Source organism: Acinonyx jubatus, chromosome A1 (genome assembly GCF_027475565.1).
Source record: "Acinonyx jubatus isolate Ajub_Pintada_27869175 chromosome A1, VMU_Ajub_asm_v1.0, whole genome shotgun sequence".
Lineage (NCBI taxonomy): Eukaryota > Metazoa > Chordata > Mammalia > Carnivora > Felidae > Acinonyx > Acinonyx jubatus.
This window is the reverse complement of record NC_069380.1, coordinates 54336012-54359135: the sequence shown is the minus strand read 5'-3', so window position 1 is coordinate 54359135 and position 23124 is coordinate 54336012. Positions and strand designations below refer to the sequence as shown.

The window sequence follows — 23124 nt, the reverse complement described above, 5'->3', positions numbered from 1 at the left end:
TTGAAGGTCCTTTCTTCAAAGAAGAATAAAATTATTTCACTCCTTTCAAAAACACTTATTACACCTAAATCTTGCCTTTTATAACAATGACAGTTTGCTATCTGTTCACATTAAAATATATCCCTCATTTATATATTTTATTTATTGCCTTATTTATTCTATTTTCCTTTCTATTATTTATTTATTACTTTTAAGCTAAATCTTCTCAAGGTGCAAATTAAAAGTGAAAAAAATATTAAGATAGCAATGAAAAAAACAAAAATAAAATTAAGAAAACAGTTTTATCGAAAAGAATAAAATGTTTAGGAATGAATTTAAGAAAAAATGCACAAAACATACTCTGAAAACTAAAAACACAACTGAAAGAAATTTTTTAAAAAGCAAAATGAATGGAAAGACATCCATGTTCATACATCTGAAGACTTAATGTTGTTAAGACAGCAATACTCTCCAAATTAATCCATAGATTCAGTATGGTCCTATCAGAATCCTAGCTAGCTTTCTGGAAGAAATTAGCAAACTGATTCAGAAATTAACATTGAAACTTAAGGAACAAAAACAGCCAAAACAATCTTGATATAGAAGAATAAAGTTGGAGAAATCACTCTTACTGATTTTAAAACTTACTACAAAGCAACTGTAAGCAAGACAATTTGGTGCTGGAGTAAAATAGATAAATAAATAAACAGAAGAGAATTGAGAGTCCAGAAATAAACATAAGTACCTAAGTCATTTGATTCTCAGCAAGGGTGACAAGACATTTAATTAGGAAAGAACAGCTTTTTCACAAATGATACTGAGACAGCTGGGTATCTACATGCATAGGAATGAAGATGAACTCCTACCAAACTCCATACAAAGATTAATTAAAAAATAGGTTAAACATATAAATGTTAAGAGCAGTGGCTATAAAATTCATATAATAAAACATAGGCCCAAGTCTTTGCAACCTTCAATTTAGCAGTTTTTTCTAGATATGACCCCCAAAAAACAAACAACAAATGAAAAAAAATAGATATTTTGGAGTTAATCCAAAATAAAATGTGTTTCAAGAGACACTATCAAGAAACTTAAAAGAAAGCTCACAGGATAGGAAAAAATATTTGCAAATCATGTATCTGATGGGAATTGTAGCTAGATTATCAAAGAACTCAAATTTCAATAATAAAAAGACAACACAAAACATGGGAAAGAATGGCTAAAATTCAAAACACTGACAACACCAAATGCTCACAAGGATATGGAGCAATAGGAGCTCTCATTCACTGTTGATGAGAATGCACATTGAGACACCCACTTTGCAAGACCTCTTGGCATTTTCTTAAAGTTAAACATAGTCTTACCATACAATCTGAAATGCACTCCTAGGTATGTTTCCAATGAGTTGAAAACATGTTTGCATAAAAATATATGAACAAATACTCATAATTTCAAAAATTAGAAACAGCCAAAATGCCCTTCAATTGATGAATGGATAAATAAACTATAGTATGTCCATAAATTGGCATAAAATGACTTATCAAACCATGAATAGACATGGGGAAATACTAAATGTGTATTGGTAAGGGAAAGAAACCATTCTGAAAAGGCCACATACTGTATGATTCCAACTCTATGACACTTTGGAAAAGGCAAAACTATAGACAGTAAAAAGATAGATGGTTGCCAGAGGTCCAAAGGGAGAGAGTAAGGGATAAAGAAGTGGAGCACAGAGCATTTTTAGGGCAGTGAAACTATTCTGTAATGCTGGATACATGAAATTATGCTTTTGCCAAAATGCATAAAACTGTGTGAAGTCTAAGCTATTGACTTTTAGTTAATGACCAGGAATTTTGTTTCCTTAATTATAACAAATATATGACATTAATGTAAGATATTAATGGGGAAAATTATCTGCAGGGCTAGAGGATATGTATGTGAACTTTCTGTGCTTTTTGTTCCATTTTTCTGTAAACCTAAACTGCTCTAAAAATAGTCTATTAACTTTTTTTTTAATGGGCAAAAGATATAAATAGACTTTTCTCAGAAGAAGATGTACAAATAGTCAATAAGCATTATAAAGATGCTTGGCATCATTAGTCAATGGAGAAATAGAAATCAAAAGTACAGTGAGATTCCACTAGGTGTCCATTAGGATGGGAGAATAAAAAAGTCAAATATCAAGTGTTACAGAGGTGTGGAGAAGTCAGTACACTTATCCACTGCTGGTGGATACGTAAAATACTGCAGCCACTTTGTAAACACTCTAGCAGTTTCTCCAACAGTCAAACACCAAAGGGTGCCTGGGTGGCTCAGTCAGTTGAGTGTTCGACTCTTGATTTTGGTTCAGGTCCTAGTCCCAGGGTTGTGGGATTGAGCCCCGCGTTGGGCTCTCCACTGAGCACGGAGCCTGCTTGAGATTCTCTTTCTTTCCCTCTGCCCCTCTCCCCTGCTTTCTCTCTCATATAAAAAATTTTCAAAAAATTAAAAAAATCCTGAGTTACCATATTTCCCAACAATTCCACTTCTAGATATAAACCCAAGGCTCATTTAACATATCTGCATATAAAAACTTGTATATGAATGTAGCAACATTTTTCATAATAGTCAAAAGGTGAAAACAACCCAAATGTCAATCAACTGACAAACAAAATGTGATATACCCATATAGTGGGATATCATGTAGTCATAAAAAAAAGAGTGAAGTATTGATATATAACATCATACACATTAACCTTAAAAACATCATTACGTGAAAGATGCCAGTCGTAAAAGACCATGTGTGATATGATTCCATTTACAGGAAACCCACAAAAGGGAACTCTGTAGAGACAAAAGCAGATTAGCAGTTGCCTAAGGGCATTGCCTTAGGCAAATGCCTAAGGGGTATTTAGAGGGAGGTAATAAAAGTGGGAAAGGTATCTTTCTGGGATGATAAAAATGTTCTAAATTTGGTTGTGATGATGGTTGCACAACTCTGTGAATATAATTTAAAAAACTGGATTGTACACTTTAAATGAGTGAATTGTATAGTGTCTCAATTATAGCTCAGGAAAGCTGTTGCAAAAAATATCTCCATACAAGATAACAAAAGATTATATTAACAATGATTAATAGCATAGGTTATAGAGCATGATGGTGTATGTTCATAAACCAACTCTGCCACTTACTAACTCTAATCTTAAAGTATCTTAATTTTATTTGGAAAATCAAGGTAGTACCAATGATTTTCTCAAGGGATTTATTTGTGCGTGGGGGGGGGGGATGGGGAGACACACATGTATAAAATAATCCATTCAAAATACATAAGACAATGTCTATACATAGTTAAGTTGCATATATTTGCTTTAATGATGATACTAATCATTCAGCAAAGGAGTTTCTGAGTTTTAGAAACTAAATAACTTTTATGGGGTCTCTTTTGAGAAGGTAGAAAGTGATATTAATAAATATCAAGCAAATTTTTATATTATTGTAAAAGAGGATGATGTATATTTAGCAAGAGTTTTGAAAAGCACTGGAGAAACTTGGAATTATTATTTTTTTAATTGTCTCAGTATCCTACCTTTGTTGTAAAGACATCCAAGTAAGGAAGGCATTTCTCCTGGTTTCTCTAATTATTGAAAATAATTTTAGTAATATAATGCCAGCTTGCACCAGTTTTAAATTCACCAGGAAACCTCCCCTTTTCATATATGTCTCCTTTAAATCTGTTCTCCTTTGTCAGGATATGTATGTAGCACACTTGTACAACCAATAAACAATTTCAAAAAGTGTAAAGATTGATCATAAGAAACCTAATAAAAGAGAATGAAAAAAATGACAGCAAGTTGAGCTGCTGTGTCTGGACCCAACAGGGTATCTCAGTAAGCCCCACCTTAATTCACCATGCTGTCACCAGATAACGATGAAACCCCAACCCCTTACTATATTCTCTTCAACCTTGGTATCTTTGAATGCATTTTATTGCTTAGAAAAAAAATATATCATGTCTGATATTATGTCTTTGAATTGCCAAATTACTTATGATTAAACCATGAAAGCTATAGTCAGTCAAAAAGGTCAGGCACAAACCTCAAAAGAAGGAAAATTAGAAGTGAAGTGGAGATTTAATTCTTCAATTACTCTTTTATGCCTCTCTATTGCATTACATGTTGAATAAATGGCAAATCAATATTTGAAGGCCCCTTCTTATAAACAATGGAGACCTCATTTAAAATTATACTAGCTAACTCTTCCTGCTCACAAAATACTGATTCAATTTTTAAAATATATTTCAAAAAAAGCAAAACTAAGGTTTTTGTGTTTGTTATTTTTTTACAAATATTTAGTGAATTAGAAATTATCCTGTGAATTACAGGTATGAAAGTTAAAACAAATTAACCAATTTAAAAATATTTTTATATCTCAATAAGCAATATATTTGGAGAGCTATGCAAATAAATAAAATAAAGATCATATGCATACCCCCCCAACTGTGATATGAAGAAATATGTGTCTGCTGTCTCTTCCTTTATTGCCTTACAGCTCCATGTGTCTCTCTAGCAAAGCTGCCTGCTGGGTGGTAAACAAAGTATTGCAGAGCAAGAAGATCTTCCTCAAGTAGTGGAGAGTTGTTGTTTGATAGAACTTTTTTAAAATAGAACCTGAGCCCTCCATATTTTAATAAAAAATAGCATTTGCTCTGTTATTACTACTAGCATGTTAAACTGTTAATATGTCATTCTCTATTTAAATGTTTTAATTTTATAGTGTGCATTAGTGCTGTGATGAGTTTGTGTTTTAAACAATCTGTGGATAAAAACTCATGATATATTAAAAACTATTTGCAACACACACATCGTCCATTGCTTAAGGCAATATTTTCAAGAGGTAGTGGTATATCAGGAAAACAGATAGGGAAAAATGTGAACTGGTTTGAATCATTTACCATTTATTACCCAACTAAACATAATAGGATCTTTTCTTTCAGATGCTAAGTCTTGTCTCTAGATGTCATTTGTTTTTATTGTTCTTATTTGAGAAGGTAGAGACAGACAGTCACCTCAGACATTAAATCAGGAATTTCTGAATCCTTTTCTCTGGCCAACATTTCTGTAGCCTCCTCTTAGAAAATCCACAAGGTACACATATAGATAGAAGGGCCTTTACTACTACTGAACTTTTATTTTACTTCTTTCCCCTCTTTCTGTAACCCAATTTCAATGGACTATTCCAATGACAGAGAAAAACTTGAATAAGAAAATTCTTTCCAGGGCTTAGGCATTGGATGGAGAAACTTCTGGGTGAAATCACCCCAGGCTCCTCTGATGCAAGCAACATGAACAAATAAAAGAGAAAAAAATCTCAAAGAGACCAAACGTCAAGTTTGAATAAAAAAGAGAAGCTGTGCCTATATTACAGTCTAATAAATATCCTTAATATTTGGTAGTTTTATTTGTCCATGTATTTGGAGATGAAATCAAAGGACGTGAGTCACTGAGATCAACCTAGAGTTCCCCCTAGAGGTCAAGTAAGTATACTTTATCTCCTAAAAGCTATTAATAGTTAGCTGGAGAGTGTTAACTTGAATTATTATACCCTTCAGGAATAAAGAACTACAGAGTTTCAGACACCTGTATCCAGGCCTTTGTATTAACTTGACAAGAATGATATCAACACATTGGTCAATGAAGGCTCATATGATATCTCTTCTCTGTTATAACCAGAAGTTTCTTAAATGGAACATGACAAGACATTAATTAATCTGATCTCAAGAGATCATATTTCAGTAGAGAAGTCAGTTGATAAGTTTTTTTCTGATCTGAATTTTATACTGCTATATTGTCCAATAAAATTCAAATGAAAGTTATATAATACCACAACTTGGATCCAATGAAAGTAATATAAACCCTCACCATCAAATCAATTATTTTTTACAGAAAAAATAATATCCCCAGAAAATAGTTTTCCAGACAATTCCTTGGCTCCTCCTAAACTCTTTTACTATCCAGTAGCCTCAACAAATACAGGTTTTCATGTGTCCCCTTTGGATGGCTGAATCACAATTCCTCAATCCCATTGTCAAACAGTAAGCTACTGAGACTGCATCTAACTGCTGGCCTAGATTCTAAAGGAAAATATATGCAGAGGACGTAAGCACAGACAATAAAAGTCATTACTTGTAAGGATGCTGGTAATGGTTGATGATTCCCAACCCAAGCCACTATATATTTCCCAGATTAGTTTAAATTGTGCAGAATCTTTTTCTTTATGTTAGTGGTAAGCCTAAGTGAGAGTTTTCTTTAACCTTTTCCTCCAAACTCACACTTTTACAGTTCTAATACACTCTCTCCCAAACAGATAAATACAAAGAAGAAAACTAGATAAAAGTTCTACATAAGTCTTAGGGCAAAGCTATTTTTGTTGTTATTGGCTCTTGGTGGTGATTGTTATCTTTCCCTCTGGCAAACAATTTTATTGTAAGGAAGGTTAGCTATGAAGGAACTGAGCTCTCTGACCATATAGTACTAACTTAGCAAGGAGATGTTGAAAGAGAGAGAGAGAGAGAAAGACAGAGAGATTAGAAACCATATGCCAAGAAAAGGAAAATGCTTCCAGCATCAGAACCTAATAAATGCCCATTCGTTGACTGATTTACATCAGCCTTTCTCATCTGTGGTTAAGAGATGAACAGCGACTTGCATGGAGCTTGCTTGCAGTTAACTGGTCTTTCTCTAGTAGAGACCTAACAGTGTCATTATCAAGTGAGCATTTGGTTGTGGATGTCTGAGGCCTTTGTAAAGGTTACTGAAAAATTATTTTTCCACTTCAAAAGTCTATTCCTTAATTGTTAACGAATATTACTTCATACCCACTGGGTAATGAGATGGACAGTGCATCCCTCCCATGCCTGTTTAAAATTATGTTGCCCTAGAAATTTCTGAAATAAGCTTCAGTTAAACCGTAGCTGAAATTAATTCCAAATCTATAAATGCCTTTTAAAAGTACTATGTATCTGTGATTATCAGGCTAATTTCTTTAATTGAAGAAATATATAGTACAAGACAATTTATTCACTCTGCCTATTTATTCCTATGAGAAAATTAAAATTTTAAAATCTGTTTAAAATATATCTACCTTCAATTTTTTTTTCTCATTCTGCTTGTTTTAAGCAAGATAATTACATTGGATTACATTATGGGGGCCCTCTTCAGCAGCTTGAAACATTTTCTAATATAATCGATTTTGGTGTAGCTACCTAGGGTTTTAACATTAAAAAAAAAATGTTGCTTGATGGACTTTTTGAATTTATTTGTATTTTTCTTGTAGAGAAATTCTGACTTTCAAAGTTTTTCTTTTAAAATGGACACTTCATGGGGTACCTGGGTGGCTCACTCGATTAAGTGTCCAACTTCAGCTCAGGTCATGATCTCACACTTCATGAGTTTGAGCCCCACGTCAGGCTCTGTGCTAACAGCTCAGAGCCTGGAGCCTGCTTTGGGTTCTGTGTCTCCCTCTCTCTCACTCACACTCTGTCATTCTCTCTAAAAAAATAAACACAAGAAAAATTTTTTTAGTGGACACTTCATGATGTCACCACAGAGGCAATAATGCTAACATAACAGAGCTAGATTCTTCTTTCACTTTCGGTAGAAGGGAGAACAGAGTCATCCATACCCAAATTTCTTTTTTTTCTAGAACATCACAAGATAACGAAACAAACTAAACACTGAAATTACTTGTATACAGTTCTTACTTATGCCTTATTTATTGTGATTTGAATCTTAGCAATATGACTTCTTTTATGAACACATTAAAATAAATGACTCCTCTAATTAAAACAAAAATACGGTTCCTATAGCCAATGTACAAAGCATGCTCTTAATTTCATTTATAGCCACACTAATGTTATTACTTACCTTGCTTTTTTGAGGATTTAATCTACAAAGCAGTGATCTTAATGCTTTTCTAATGCTCACTTTCTATAGGTACACTAGCTCCATTAGGAGGCCATTTGAACACTGTATGTGTATATATGTATATTATATACGTATGTATATTGTATATGTATATGTATGTATATGTGTATGTATGTGTATGTGTATGTATATTGTATATGTATATATGTATATGAATATATGTATATCTAGATTTACTTTTTTTCAATCATCCTCTATTAACACAGCTAAGAATCAGTGTTAATCAACTCTCTAACATAACTGCATAGAACGTCTATATACTATGTACTTAGAGTGCTTAGAGACTCAAAATCTCTATCATACTTTATTTGAAAAGCACTTAAATCTCATTTTCTTTGTTTTGGGAAAAACACAGAAAATCACATGCAATTTGCTCCCTAGTTAATGTTTTTTTCCAACTTCCTCTAGAACAAACTGCTTCCTCTCTTTATATTGCTTTTCCCAATATAGCTTGGCTTATCTCAAGACTCCTACACTTCATTGTGTCTTTCTTCAAGGCTTTCAGTGCACTTAGAATCACCTTCATAAAATTGCTTTGGTACGTGTTCCTTATATTTCTATTGAACTACCTCATCTGTTTACTTTACCTCTTTACTAACTTATAATCTCTGTGAAAAGAGAATTTATTCTTCTTATTATTCCCCAATATGTCCCCATGAAGGGCATCAGAATGATGGAGTTACATGAGGGATTGCTTTTAATATTCCCTTAAAATTATGTATACCTTCACCCTAAGTTATGCTGCTGTAAAGTTACTCATTTCTCAAAACTTTAATATGCAACTTTCATTTAGATAATACTGTTGGGATTGATCTGGTCTCTCCTTATCAAAATTTCAAGTAAAAAAAAAAGTTTAAAGCAATTATGGATATTTCTCTAATAAGTGATAGAGTAGATGAGATTTTTAGGATAACTTATCACATGAATTCTAATTTATAAGTATTAAGAAATAATGAACTAGTATCTATAATTTTGCTAAATGAATCTATATAAATTATGACATAATAATACTGTTCATTAATATTTATTAATGGTACTCAAGGAATTCTTTTAACATTTTGAAATTTTGTTTCAATAATCAAATATGTCAGCTTTCCAGCTTATATTTTAAAAAACAATCAAAGCAATTAAAATATAAAGAAAACATTAAATATAGACATTTCAGATATTTGAATACTTATTTAAGTTCACATTTTTCATAAGGATAAATTATAATCCCAAGTTTACAAGAATTATCTTTCTGTTAAACATCTCCCAGAACATACATAACAAACACTACTAGGTATCCTACAAAATATGTTGCTACCAATTTAATAATGTGGAATTTTATTTTAGTAGAAAATTCACGAAAGAGAGATTCCATTTTCAACTTTGGTGTGTTTTGTTCACAAAATTTCTTCCTGTGCAAAGACATCCATCATTATCAGTAATATATTTGCCTTAATTTTTAGCATCCTCCTTAATAAACCCATCTGGATGAGGAAGTACTGAGGAAGGCACCGCTTTGCCTGCATTACTTGATAAATTGTCTCTAAAATGTCATTGATATGTTTTCCTGTACTACTTTTAAAATGTCGATTGTCTTCTGCCTGATGTGTGTTGAATTTCATTTCAAATTAAAATGAGTTGCTTTTTAATCAGGTCCTTGAATCTATCATAGTAAACTAATGCAGAACTGTTTTCCTTACTCATATTCTCATGTTCCTTCCTGCAATTAGATAATAAATATGACCTATTCTCATGCAGTACTTTCCTGTGCTTTTAATCAAACTATTAGTTGATAATTTATAAACTCTTTTTTAAAGAATTTTTTGTTTCTGATTTTTAGATGCTAGACAGGGAATCAAACGATAAATTTAAAGTTAAGATGGAGAGTTTAATATAACAAGTAAAAAATAGCTCGCAAAGTAAAGTTAGGAAGAAATCTCTAAGAATAAACCTCTCCTAATTAAGGGTAAAACTTCACAGTAACAAAATGTGTTCTCCTATGATAGCAACAGTTGCTGTGTGCTTTAATCAAGGTGAAATTGGAAGGGGATTCAGAAATGTGGAAATGGTTGAGGAGTTTTCTCTATCTTCTATACAGACCTTACTTTTCAATTCTTTGGCTTTTGAAGAAAGTGTCTCTTTTTTACCATCTGGCACTAAAAGCATTAACACAATAACAGGTATCTACATCTCTACCTTATTTTGTGCTACTTTAGGAAGCTAAAAAACCTTGGCTACTTAAAGGATGATCATGGAAAAAACAGATGTATGCCTCTCTGTTTCACAAAACAGGAATAAAAAGTAAGTTGACAGATAACGGTTAGCCCAAATGACTCAAAACTAGTAGTAAGGTTTGGGGAAAAATGTTATAGGCACCCCTTTAAAATCTGCAGATGTTGTAGAAAAGTCTAAAGTTCATACTTATTTATAGACTGAATATTTGTTGTTGTTGTGGGGTGCCTGGGTGACTCAGTCAGTTAAGTGCCTGCCTTCGGCTCAGGTCATGATCTCGAAGTTCATGGGTTTGGTTTAGAGCTCAGAGCCTAGAGACTGCTTTGGATCCTGTGTCTCCCTCTTCTCTGCCCCTCCCCACTCATGCTCTGTCTCTCTGTTTCTTTGTCAAAAATGAATAAACATTAAAAAATTAAAAATAGATTTTTTGTTGTTGTTATCAAAGTTCTTGATTGCAAGACATAAAAGGTCACTATGGCTATCTTGAGACAAAGAATTTATTAGAACACTCAAAATAAGTTAGAGAATCAGGCTAGTGAATTGGGCAGAAGCCACAGAAACAAGGTAGGATAAAGAAACAGGCAGCAGACACAACCTGGCCAACACAATACCACCCTAACTTCAGGACATCATTACTACCCGTTTGCACAAATGAAAACCTAAGCCTTCCCTTTGACTTCACTTGCTCTGGGAAAATATTGCCTGGCCCTGTCTAGGTCACTTTTCTACCCTCTAGGTAAGACAGTAAAATTATTTACAAATTCCCTTGGCCTCTGTGGTGGGAAGTATAAAGCATGCACTGTGAAATAGCACAGATCAATGATGGAGTATTAGAGTAAAATGAAAATTAGAGTAAAATGTATATTTAGAAAATGTCTAGAAATTATTTTCTTACTGATGATTATATTTTAGGATGTTTACATAAAAATAAAGTTTTTGAAAATTCCTTTGACTAATCACTCTTTTAAAATCACTCCTGGAGACAGACTATGGAGGTGAGTGTCATTTATCCCAAGTGAATATACTTGGGATAACAAAGTGGATTTAGAAAACACACTTGAAGGATGAATGTAGTCAGTACTTATCATAGTGACTACAACACAATCTATCCTCGTTTTGTTCTCACTTCCAGGCCAGCAAATGGTCTCTTCTCTGTGATTCTGAAAATCCATTCATCTCAGCTCATTTCCAGAAACCAGATTTTTATTTTATTTTTAAAATTTTTTAACGTTTTATTTATTTTTGAGACAGGGAGAGACAGAGCATGAACAGGGGAGGGTCAGAGAGAGGGAGACACAGAATCTGAAACAGGCTCCAGGCTCTAAGCTGTCAGCACAGAGCCCGACGCGGGGCTCGAACTCACTGACCGAGAGATCATGACCTGAGCCGAAGTCAGCCGCTTAACCGACTGAACCACCCAGGCGCCCCCCAGATTTTTAATTTAATTTTACCTTGTTAGAATGAATGAATGAATGAACGAACAAATAAATAAAAAGACTCTAAGAATAATGTGCTAGCTGTTCTTAACTGTCTCTAGTGCTAGAGAATATTGAGCTTGGCTTCTTGACCAAATTTTCAGACTCTTTCAACTCGGGGCTTAATCTGCTGTGGTTCTCAAATAATTGTTTCTCAGACATCCACCTGGATAAACACTTACTGTCCAGAATCCATTTTATTTGATTACTGCAAAAGAACTGTATCATTTTGGAAGATTGAAATAAGACAGCAGAATTGAATTGATGCAAATTTTAATTTGAGCCACTCCCTTGCTTATTTTCCCTGTACTTTTAAAGCAAAATCTCTGATTTAGAAACTAACATTGAAGAATAGATTAAAATAATCTTCTTATGTTAGCCAGATACTGCTCTTAGTACCGTCATTTATCTTTCCTGTGACCAAGGTCAAATCACTTAACCTTGCAGTACTCCAAGGTTGCTGTAATCTGTTTTCCTAACCAATCTCTTGAGCACACTGCTTAGTACCAGTAAAAGCTATTGAGCTAGAAATGCAGTAACATTATTGCAAAGAACATGGAAGGAAAATAAGAAGCCTTAACTCCACACAGATGTTTATGTTTATGAGAGAAGAAAGAAAAGGACTGAATAACTAAAATATGGCCTTTACAACTGCAAAGACATTTGTAAAATAAAATAGTAATGATCCCCACAATAAAATGTATACAACTCTTAGATGTAAAACTTGAGTAAATGGAAAATGATAAATGGTCAAACAAACATTGCCAGTATATTCATCAGTGTTTCTGTAAAATGAAGCTTTGTTATATAATTACTATGTAAGTGTCAATCATTAGGTGGTTAATTAACAAATAAGAATTCTAAAATATGTCAAAGTGTATTACTATATTGTTTTCCAAGTGATCTGAATAACTTTAAAATTCCATTTTATCTATTGGCTTTTATGTTACAGCTATTTGGGTTGTGTGTGTGTGTGTGTGTGTGTGTGTGTGTGTGTGTGTGTCTGTGCATGTGTGTGTAGTTGATCTAGAGATGACAAAAATTATCTTTAATTGTTCATAGACTACTTAGAGTTAATATTGTCCACAGTACATAAAATATATAAACCATGTAACTCTCTGGGTCCATTAACTAAGCCCCCTGCTATAATTCATGCTGTAGTTATCTTATGTAATATATCTACATACATGAGAAACCCCACAAGAAACTATTATACTTTTTATTTTAAATAATCCGTTTTATTCTAAATAAATAAAATAAAATTGTTGTATTTTATATTTTTCCAGATACTTCTCATTTCTGATGAACTCAGTTTCTTTCCACAGACCTAATACCTTGCTAGAAACCTGTTAACCACTCTCAACTTTAGTTTATCTAGAAATGTATGTATTTCACTTTATGCTTAAAAAATGTTTTTGCTGGATATAGACTTATATAGGTTGACAGCTTTTTCTCTCAGCACTTTAAGGAGTTCAGTTCAATATCTTCTTGCCTCCATAGTTTTAGATGAAAATGCATTGATGATATGAATTTGTGTTCCCCTCTATGATCTATGGTATTTTCTCCTTGCATTTTCAACATTTTCTTTCTTTGTTTTCAATTAAAAATTGGTTTAATTTTTGTGCCAAGTCATAGTTGATATTTTATTCATACTGCTTTGGGTTTGCTGAACTTGTTGATTCTGAAAGTTTATATCCTTCATCAAATTTTGGATGTTTTGGTCATCATTTCTTTAGATATTTTTCCTCTCCCTTTATTACTCCCCTCTTGTCTGGGACTTGGAATACACGTATATATGCTTTCCCAAAGATTAGCTTCATTTCAATCATTGTTTTCTCTTTCTCTTCTTCAGCTTAGATGATTTTAGTTCATTTATTTTCAATTTCACTGGATTTATTACGTTCACTAGATCACTACTCTGAATAAATTTATTTAAGTGAGTGTTTTTTTTATTATTATTCTATGTGTATTCTTTAAGTTTTGGTATTTGTTTTATCATTTACCTTTCTATCTTTTCTATCACTGGAAGTATGTTTTTCTTATGTTATTGACCATAGCAGTGGTATCTATATTAAAATTCATATTTGCTAATTTTAACATCTGGTCATCTTGGAGTTATTCTCTGTTAATTATTTTTCTTTTGAGGAACTGTAATACTTTTCTTTCTTTTGCTAATTTTAACGTCTGGTTATCTTGGCTATTCTCTGTTAATTATTTTTATTTTGAGAAACTATAATATTTTTCTTTCTTTTTGTTATATTGAATAATTTTTATTTTATCCTGGATATTGTAAATGTTATACTGTGAAACTCCAGTTCAGCATTACTCTTCTGAAAATTATTGATTCCATTATTAAGCAATCAACCCAGTTGAAATCAACTGCCAACCTGGTCTCTTGTGTGGCAGCTCAACCTTTATTCAGCTCCTATATGTTTAGCTACACTGATGAAAGTATGTATGATTCAGGGCATAGCCCAAAGATTTGGGCAGATTTTGCACACAGATTTTAGGATTCCCACTGACTTGGAAGATTTTCCACTAATGCTCCAATGACTGTGATTGCTCTGAATTTTGATTTTTAGTTCTTCATCAGAGGAAGATAGATTTCTCTCCGTCTGTCAGTGTCTATGTCTGTCTCTCTCCCCTCTCCCACCTATGTGTCCGTGTGTGTGTGTGTGTGTGTGTGTGTGTGTGTGTATGTATGTGTTTCAAAGTTTAAGCCATCCCTCATGTTGGTATCTTGGGCCTAACTTCAGGGTAAAATCTAAGAAAATAGAGATATCCAAACCTTGACAAATTTGTATCAAATGTTGTCACCAGAGTCTGCCCATTTCTGTTTACTTTTTAGTGCCTTCAGAACATCATTTATTTGTATTTTGTCCAGAGTTTATAGTTCCAATCTGGAGTAGGGTTGGGTTTGGCAGAATCTGATGAGCCTGTCTGTTTCAATTTTTCAATTAATCTGTATTAATGTTCACTGTTAAAACACACTTTGAAACCATTGACAGCATTTTGAATCATTTTTTTGAAACTTCATGATTTTAATTGGTGTAAATGCTGTTTAATGTGTACTTTCTACTTTTTAAGTTACAAATGTTTCAATGTATTCATTTGCTGCCTAAATGTACTCTTCTGAACACCGTTAGCTCTCTTTACTATTGATTTCAGTTCACTAATAATATTCTATTTAAAAGTTTTCTTCAATAGCTCTTTAATGATTTTATTATAATTATTAAATTATAAGATGTATATATACATATGCATGTAACTACTTTTTTTTAAGTTTATTTATTTTGAGGGGGAGAGGGCAAAGAGTGAGGAGGAGAGACTCCCAAGCAGGCTCCAGGCTCAACATTGAGTCAAATGTGGGCTCAATCCCACGACCACGAGATCATGACCTGAGTTGAAATCAAGAGTCAGACACAACCAACTAAGCTGCCCAAACACCCCAATACTTTTTATTTGAGAGTCACTTGTTTGATTTAATTTACTTATACATAAATGCATAATTTGTATTTTAAATATTAGTCTTAAATACAGTTTATTACTTAAACCCAAAATGTCCTCTTTCATTATGTTTCCAAAAAATTTAAACTTTATTTTAAATTACTTACTCTTCTAGATAAAACTCACAATTAGTTTTTTTTCAGTTCTCAAAACAAATTCCATCATAATAATGATTGAAAAATACTATATGTATAAAAATAACTTGAAAGAATAGGCAACCTTACTGCCCACTACTTCTGATTAGAACAATTTATAGCTCCTCAGTTATTTTACTCTTGCTTGCTTTAAATCATTAAATTTTCTAAAAAACCAAATACCATTTTTTCTTGTTTTGCATAAAAACAAGAATTGTGTTTTTCTTTAATTATAGTGAATAATATTTATTTTTAAATATTATTTTGAAAGCACTTATTGACATTTTGCAAGAAGTTTAATATATTTTATGTTAAAAGATTTTAATTTATTATTATAAAATGTTTGATACCCACTTTATATGTGGTATAGCAAATAATTATGAAATATTTTATTTCTAGTCTCTCTCAGTTAACTATATTAACTAATAGTGGTATCCTATTCATATACCTTTTTTTTAAAATAATAAATTGTGGGTAACAGAAATAACTGTTCAGGAGGGATATATGATCTGTTCCTAGTCAGGCAGATAGTCTTAAGGGAATATAAAGCTCTGATCAGTTGCTTGTGATGAGTCTTAAAGCAGAAAGGACATGAAGCATCACATATGGCATGGTTTTTGAAAAGCAGAATGACCTAGGCAGAAAAAAAACAGAATATATCTACATGGTTTTTATCACTATTGTTCTATTAATTGTTGATTTTTGGTGAATACTTCAATGAGAAGTTGGGGTTAAGAAAAATCTAATAGGGATGCCTGTGTGGCTCAGTCAGTTGAGCATCAGACTCTTAATTTCAGCTCAGTTCATGATCCCATTGAGCTCTGCGTTGGGTTTTATGCTGAGTTTAGAGCCTGCTCACAATTATCTCTCTCCTTCTGCCCCTCTCCCTGCTTGTGTGCGCACACAAGCTCTCTCTCTCTCTCTCTCTAAAATAAAAAATAATAAGTTTAAAAATCCAATATAAATGACTTCTTATTCATGTAATTTTACCTACTTCAATTGACTTAACAGTGAAAATTACAAACATATATTTGCATTGGAAATATCAGTAACATATAAAAGCTTACTTATATACAGAATAAGGAAATTCATGTGGGATTTTTTTTTGACAAATATAAAAAATCAAGAGCCAAAATCTGATTCTGTCCCCAAGGCTTAGCCATGAAATGTGGTGTATCTTACCATGTTACCATCAACAGTGACATCCACCTCAAAAACTCAAAAGCATCATCTTTACTGAAGGAGTCTGAGCTCTCTATAATGGACACTAGTATCCTGTTGTGGCAAGTAGAATTGTAGCAATTTCCCCTAGACTTTTGTGTAATGTGTCCTAGAACAAATTGCAGACCTTGTGAACATAAGGGAGGCACCCCTACTAGGCCCCTGTGAACCATCTAGCATCAGAAATATCCTGCTTTTGGGGCGCCTGGGTGCCTCAGTCTGTTGGGTATCCGACTTCAGCTCAGGTCATGATCTCACGGTTTGTAGGTCAGGTCATGATCTCACAGTTTGTGGGTTCGAACCCTGCGTCGGGCTCTGTGCTGACAGCTCAGAGCTTGGAGCCTGCTTCAGATTTTTGTCTCCTTCTCTCTCTGCCCCTCCCCCACTTGTGCTCTGTCTCTTTCTGTCTCTCAAAAATAAATAAATGTAAAAAAAAATTTAAAAAACAATTTTAGAAATATCCTGCTCTTTTGCTCTGAAGCTCCAGGAGAAGTATGATCAGCTTCTGAATTGTTAGGACTAAACTCAAAAAATGTCATTGCCAGAATATATTTCATGGAAGTTGCATATAGTTTTTAAACATTGAAAAGGAGAGCAGTGCTTGCTTTTTCTCCAGCTGTGCTAGTGAGTGATTCCTTCATTCTAATTTTCATAACCACATTTGCAGACACTTAAATTTCACTGCTGAAAAAATTCTCTCGAGTATTTTCAGGGCTTTTAAATCTAAGTATTGTTACGTCTTGAGCAAACGGTCTTCAGGTGGAATAATATTCACTTTTCAAATTGTTGGTCTTTTCTTCCCCTCTAGTTTTTCCTCCCCAGAATAAAGGAATTTTATCTGATTCCAGAATCTTCCCCAATGTTGAAGTGATGGTGTGCTTCCATAGAGAGTTGTGGGGTGAATGTGTCACCAGTGTTTGACCTTCCACCATTGCTGGCACAGTCTTTGAAGTTAAAAACCATTATTGAAAATCAGAAATTTTCCGGGCACCTGGGTGGCTCAGATGGTTAAGCATCCCACTTTGGCTCTGGTCATGATCTCATGGTTCATGGGTTTGAGCCCTGCATTGGGCTCTCTGCTGTCAGCACACAGCCTGCTTCAGATCTTCTGTCCCTGCCCCTCTCTGCTCCTTCCCACTCATGTTCTCTCTCTCTCTCTCTCTCTCTCAAAAATAAATAAACATAAAAAAGTCAGAAATTGTCATCAGCCCTGTGACCAGTTATCAGCTTTGACTCTCCCCCCCTACAGTTTATGTGATGCTCTGAGATTCATCACAATTTCCTTTTCCTAGTTCATGCAACATCTCACAATGTTCATGCCATCTGTAGGGTGGGAGTTAATACCTAGGCATTCCCCTCAATTTGCAATCAGTGGTCATGTATCTGAAAAATTTACATATATGAATTTTGAACAATTTGCTTTATCTTAATTCTTTTTTACAGACTTAAAAATTATTTCGTTTCTTCTAATATAAAAATATATGCACACTTATAAAAGAAAACAAAAGAATGAAGAAGGAAAGAAAGGTTTTCTGGATTCAGGCAAGGGCCAAGTGTGCCTATGGAGTTTACAACTTCTTCCTAAGAGTCAGTTTATGAAACATTGAGATGCTGCAGGAACAGTCCTCTTGAATCGCTTTCTAGCTGGGGGTGGGAGGGTGTGTGTGAGGGAGTTATGGTCATCCAAGTTTCATATTTCCGAAGTCCTCCAAAGTTGTCGGTTTATGCTGTTATTATATTGCTCCAGGTTATCATCCTAGGGCTGAAAAGGCCTGTCCTGGTTGTCCACAAACTTCCTCCAGCTGGTTGTCCCCAAACTCCAGGCAGCTCATGACAGCAATTGGGATCCTAGATGTTTGCAGATGTCTCAGCCCCTGATGATACTTCCAGCGCAAGTGGAAGTACAGGTGGAAGGCGCCTGTGTGGCTCAGTTGGTTGAGTCCACTCCTGACCACTCAAAGATCTGAAGGCTGAGGTGTGATGGTCTTTGACAAATGCAGCCAGTTCCCAGGCACAGGTGGGGCAGGGGCTCTGTGATCTCTGGGATTGGTACAGTTGCAGTGTTTTGATCTTGTCAAAAACCAAATTTCTTCATGGTGCTTTTCCTTGTTTTGTAGGTAGTCTTTCATAATTATGGGGCCTTCGCGGGGCTTCACCGGTAACACAAGTAGATCTTCCTCCAGTTGTAGGGCATTTGTTACCCAGTTCAGGTTGCCAGACTGATGGCAGAATATTTCTTCTGTTAGTGGATTTATTGTGGTTCTGACCCTGGCAGTCCCTGTGTAGCTGCTTCACCTCAGCTGGCTAGTCCCAGTCCTGCACTCTGTCTGGGACACCAGGCTTGCTTTCTTCTTACTGGTCTTGACATAAGAAAGCCCCATCTGAGAGGCTGCCTCCACGGACAGCCCTAATTCTTTTGTTTTTGACACTGATTAAGACCCCTCTTCCATATTTTATTTTTATTTTTATTCTCCCTTGAACACTTCTGTCAGATTGTAAAGAGGAAAGAGGGGTGGGAATTAAAGCTTGTTGTTTCTTATGTTGACATCTTGCTTAAAATCCTTCAAATTCATACATTTAATAATAAATGCCCAAATAGAAAATACATATCACCTTTAACTTTAGACTATTAAAGATACACATTTGAGACTTAATTATTCTTTGAAATATGAAGCCTAAGATAATTTTCCTTCGAATACATAAAGTGAACCTTTTATTTGGAAGGGAATCATACTCAACTGAGTTGCTGAAATAAATATGACTCTTATGGTAATTAGGTTATACTTTCGTTGTTTGTATAAATACATAAATAGTATGATAATCACGTTGCTTGGCCTTCCTTATGAGTGTTTGAGTGAACAAAATGCTAAGTGGTTTCCCTGACGTCCTTTATCCCAGGAGAGTAGGAACTAAGTTTTTGATGGAGGAGCTGATGAAGATGTCAGCTAGTTATTATATGAATTTACAACGTGTGTAGGTAAAATTTTCAGTGCTTAATTGGAAGAAGAAAAATAAGACTTGTAGTTCTCTGCTTCTTGACATGAGCTGCCCTATCCACTTCTGTATCTCAAGAGACTCTCTGGAAGGAGGGATCTCATGGACCAGCCACTCTAATCACTTCTGTGAGATCTTCCAGGAGATTTGGGCATAGGGCTGTGGGGGTGGTGGGGTGGTGTAGCTGTTGGGGGAGAAGGGGTAGGAGGAAGTAGCATCTTGGCTAGGAGTAGAGGTGGGTTGCTCATGCCCTACCCTCCTTGAGGAAAATAGGAATATTGGGTGCCAGTATTAATTTCCAGTACTGGGAGAAGCCAGCAGACTGGGAGATGGATGAGCCAACCAAGTCAACTGAGGACCATAGTACCTTCCCAGGTATCTGGACATCAGGCAGAACACAGCATATGTGCTAATCTCCTCCACAAAATCAAGGAGGCCTGGATGGAATAAGGGAAGTAAACTTCTGCTCTGGGATGCTGTAGGGGGAGGGCCACAAAGGAAAAGTGATCCAGAGAATGGAAACTTCAAAAAGTATGGAGATGGGAAAGTCCAGGAAATGAGCCATACTCTTGAAGGTGCTGGAACAAACAGAGGGAGAGGATAAGAGGGAACCAGGGCCAGCTGACTGATGGTTGAAGCAAGAGTTTGGTCTTCTCAATCTCCAGGTGATGGGGAGTCATGGATGGGTTAAAAGCTGGAGAAGGAGGGATGGATGAGGTTAGACAAGGATCTGAAGATTGTTTAGGAATGCCAGGCAAGTTCAGATGAAACATGGAGGCTAACAAAAGGCAGAGTGGTGGTCTGAAAGGGTAGCTCTGCTGTCAGTTTACAAGGTACTCTGGGCAAAGTGAGAATGCACAGGCCAGAGTGTCTAGTGAGCCAACCAGCTGAGTCCAGAGAGAGGAATGGTGCAGGGGAACTCTAACACTCCCAGCCTAAGGATTTCAAATTTAACAGTCTTCTGGGTACACACCAAGGTTAACATTTTCATGTTTTTCTATCAGTTTGTTTAATAAAATATGAATGTGACTCAGTTGGTTAAGAGTCCACTCTTGATTTTGGATCAGGTCTTGATCAAGCATGGTTCATGAGATCAAGCCCTTCGTAGGGCTCTGCACTGACAGTGTAGAGCCTACTTGGGATTCTCTCCCTCCCCATCTCTCTCTGCCTCTCCCCCATGCACACACATGCTCTCTAGCTCTCTCTCAAAATAAATAAATAAACAAAAAATTTAAAAAATTAAAATAAAAAAATAAAATCAGAATGTATTGATTATCTAAAATATGCTATATTTTACATAATACCTTTAGTAATGATTGCGTGCTAATACTTGAATTTTCCTATACTTTACATTTATTTGATATTTCAATGATCTTATTGCTATTTTAGCATATAGGCCTTTGCTCTGCTGGTCTCTCACATGCCCGAATTTTAATTTTTATAGTTTACTTAAATAATGCCAGTTCCCTAAAAATGGGTGTAATTTAAAATTAATTGGGTATATCAACTGTGAGTAATTACATAAAGCAAAACATGCTGCTAGCTCCTCCATCCACAAATCATTACATAAATAATAGACGCACATCACGATCAGTGACCAATCACATGACTTGTTTAAGAGTCTGCCAGAAATTGGTCACTGCACATCTGTTATTCAATTCACATAAAAATAAAAAAGCATGTAGTTGTATTGCCACCTTGTCACCCAGGGATAAATTCAAGTGATATTCTAAAAAAATGGATAATCGAAAGAGAGAATAGGCTGAGAATGATAATGGTGCAGCAAAGAAACAGAAATTATACCCCTGGGAATAAATCTGTGGGTGATTGGAAGATAAGTGGGGTTTTGGGAGACTTGAGATATGGAGCCAGAGGAAATTAGTGAAGGTAAACTTTGCATAAATGAGGAAAAGTGGTTGTGATGAACACCACAGAGGAAGTAATACTAGAGAATAAATTTCATGTTAATGGAACTCTTGGAGGTGTTTTACAACATTGAAAGCACAAAAGATAAAACATGGAAAGCTGACCCAAACTTAGACGGAAGAATGGCAATTCAACATGGCATAAGAAGAAATGATTGTTTGCATCATAAAGACAATGTAATTGCATTTAATGTCCACCATGATAATAAAGCGGGATAATGTCTCCATTTTATGTTCCTTAATTTAATCACAAATGCATATGAATTCATCACATTTGCCATATAAGGTAACATTTATAGGTTCCAGGGACTAGGATGTGGCTATCTTTTGGAGGGGCCATTATTCAGCCTACCACAATACTAAACATAATTTTTTTCACACTAGTCAAAGAATTGTTCTACTACTGTGCCTTGAAACAATGTGAATCGATATGGAAAAAAATTGTTTTGATACTCTGTGAAGGAGCAGATGAATTCTTTTGAAGAATTATAAGTGATTATTCATTAATGTCTAGAGATAGCCTATGACTTTTTTATTCTGGTTAGAACACCAACTAAAAAATCTTTATCAAAGCCCTATTATCTATATAACCTCCATTGTCATTGAATGAAATGAATTGACTCAATCATCATTACAAAATACATTGCATCTAAAATATGAGTGAATATTGAAAGGCCAAGAGATTATTTTAAAATGTTAATAGTTACATTTTGAGGAGCATGAAACTAATATAGATGTATAGTATTAATTTTAGGTTCTTTGAAATAATATTAAATTTTCCTCCTCCTATAAGAAATGCAGCCACTTCTTCATTCTGTTTTTGTTTGTGACAGACTCAAATACCTTGGATGTTTCTTTCTTTCCTAGCACTTCTTTTGTTATTTTGCAATTGTCGTCTACAGTAACATGTCTCAGTTTTCTGAATTGGAAATCCATACACCTAACCAAAGAATTGTTTCATAAACACTGTTTATATTGACATTATTAGTTTTTGCTCATTTCTGAACTGATAGTGCTTGTTGTCTAAGTTCTTTTGGCAGCAACAACAAACCCAGATGCCCATGGTTCAGACAGTCATATAAACCTACTCTTACCTCTCCATGCTTCTTCTGCAAGAGTGCCAATCTCTGTTTGCATCATTGTCCCCAGGTGTGAAGCGTCTCAGGCAACATTATTCTGAGAATAACTTTTAGTCTCTTAGAAGAGTGGTGCCCTGACTCTGCAAGTTGAAGGAAAAGTATCCAAGGATACAAATACTCCATATACATACTTTCAATCCATCTTCACGAATTTTGTTCTAAATCTAATTATCACCTTTCTTGGTACTGGTGCTTCTAAATCTTGAGACTTTAAAAGACTCAAGGGAGAAGTCATTTCCCCCTAACATTATATCCCAATGTAAGCATTTAGTTTATAGTTTACTTCTAGTAAGCAAGTGACCCTCCCCTCCATCCATATTTTTCTTCAAATTTTATTGAATTCTTTGGGAAAATGTGGATCTGTTATCTTATTCTCTTTGTCTTGATGAGCTTAGACCAGTTTAATTTCTTTACTCTTTACCATCAACCAACTGGTGCTTTCAGGGGATAAGATTCCCACCACTATATTTAACCAGAAATTTAACTACTTTTTTTTCATATTGCAAATATTTTATTTGATTTTTAAGTGTGTCTCCATGTCTTATTCAGGTGTTTGGGGGAAAAGTTAT

At 34.6% G+C, this 23124-nt stretch overlaps 1 pseudogene; it reads right to left on the bottom strand.

The window, feature by feature from the left end:
* Positions 1 to 22556, bottom strand: part of LOC113600831 (E3 ubiquitin-protein ligase RNF167-like) — a 32621-nt pseudogene extending 10065 nt beyond the window's left edge.
* Between the last annotated feature and the right edge of the window lie 568 nt (positions 22557 to 23124).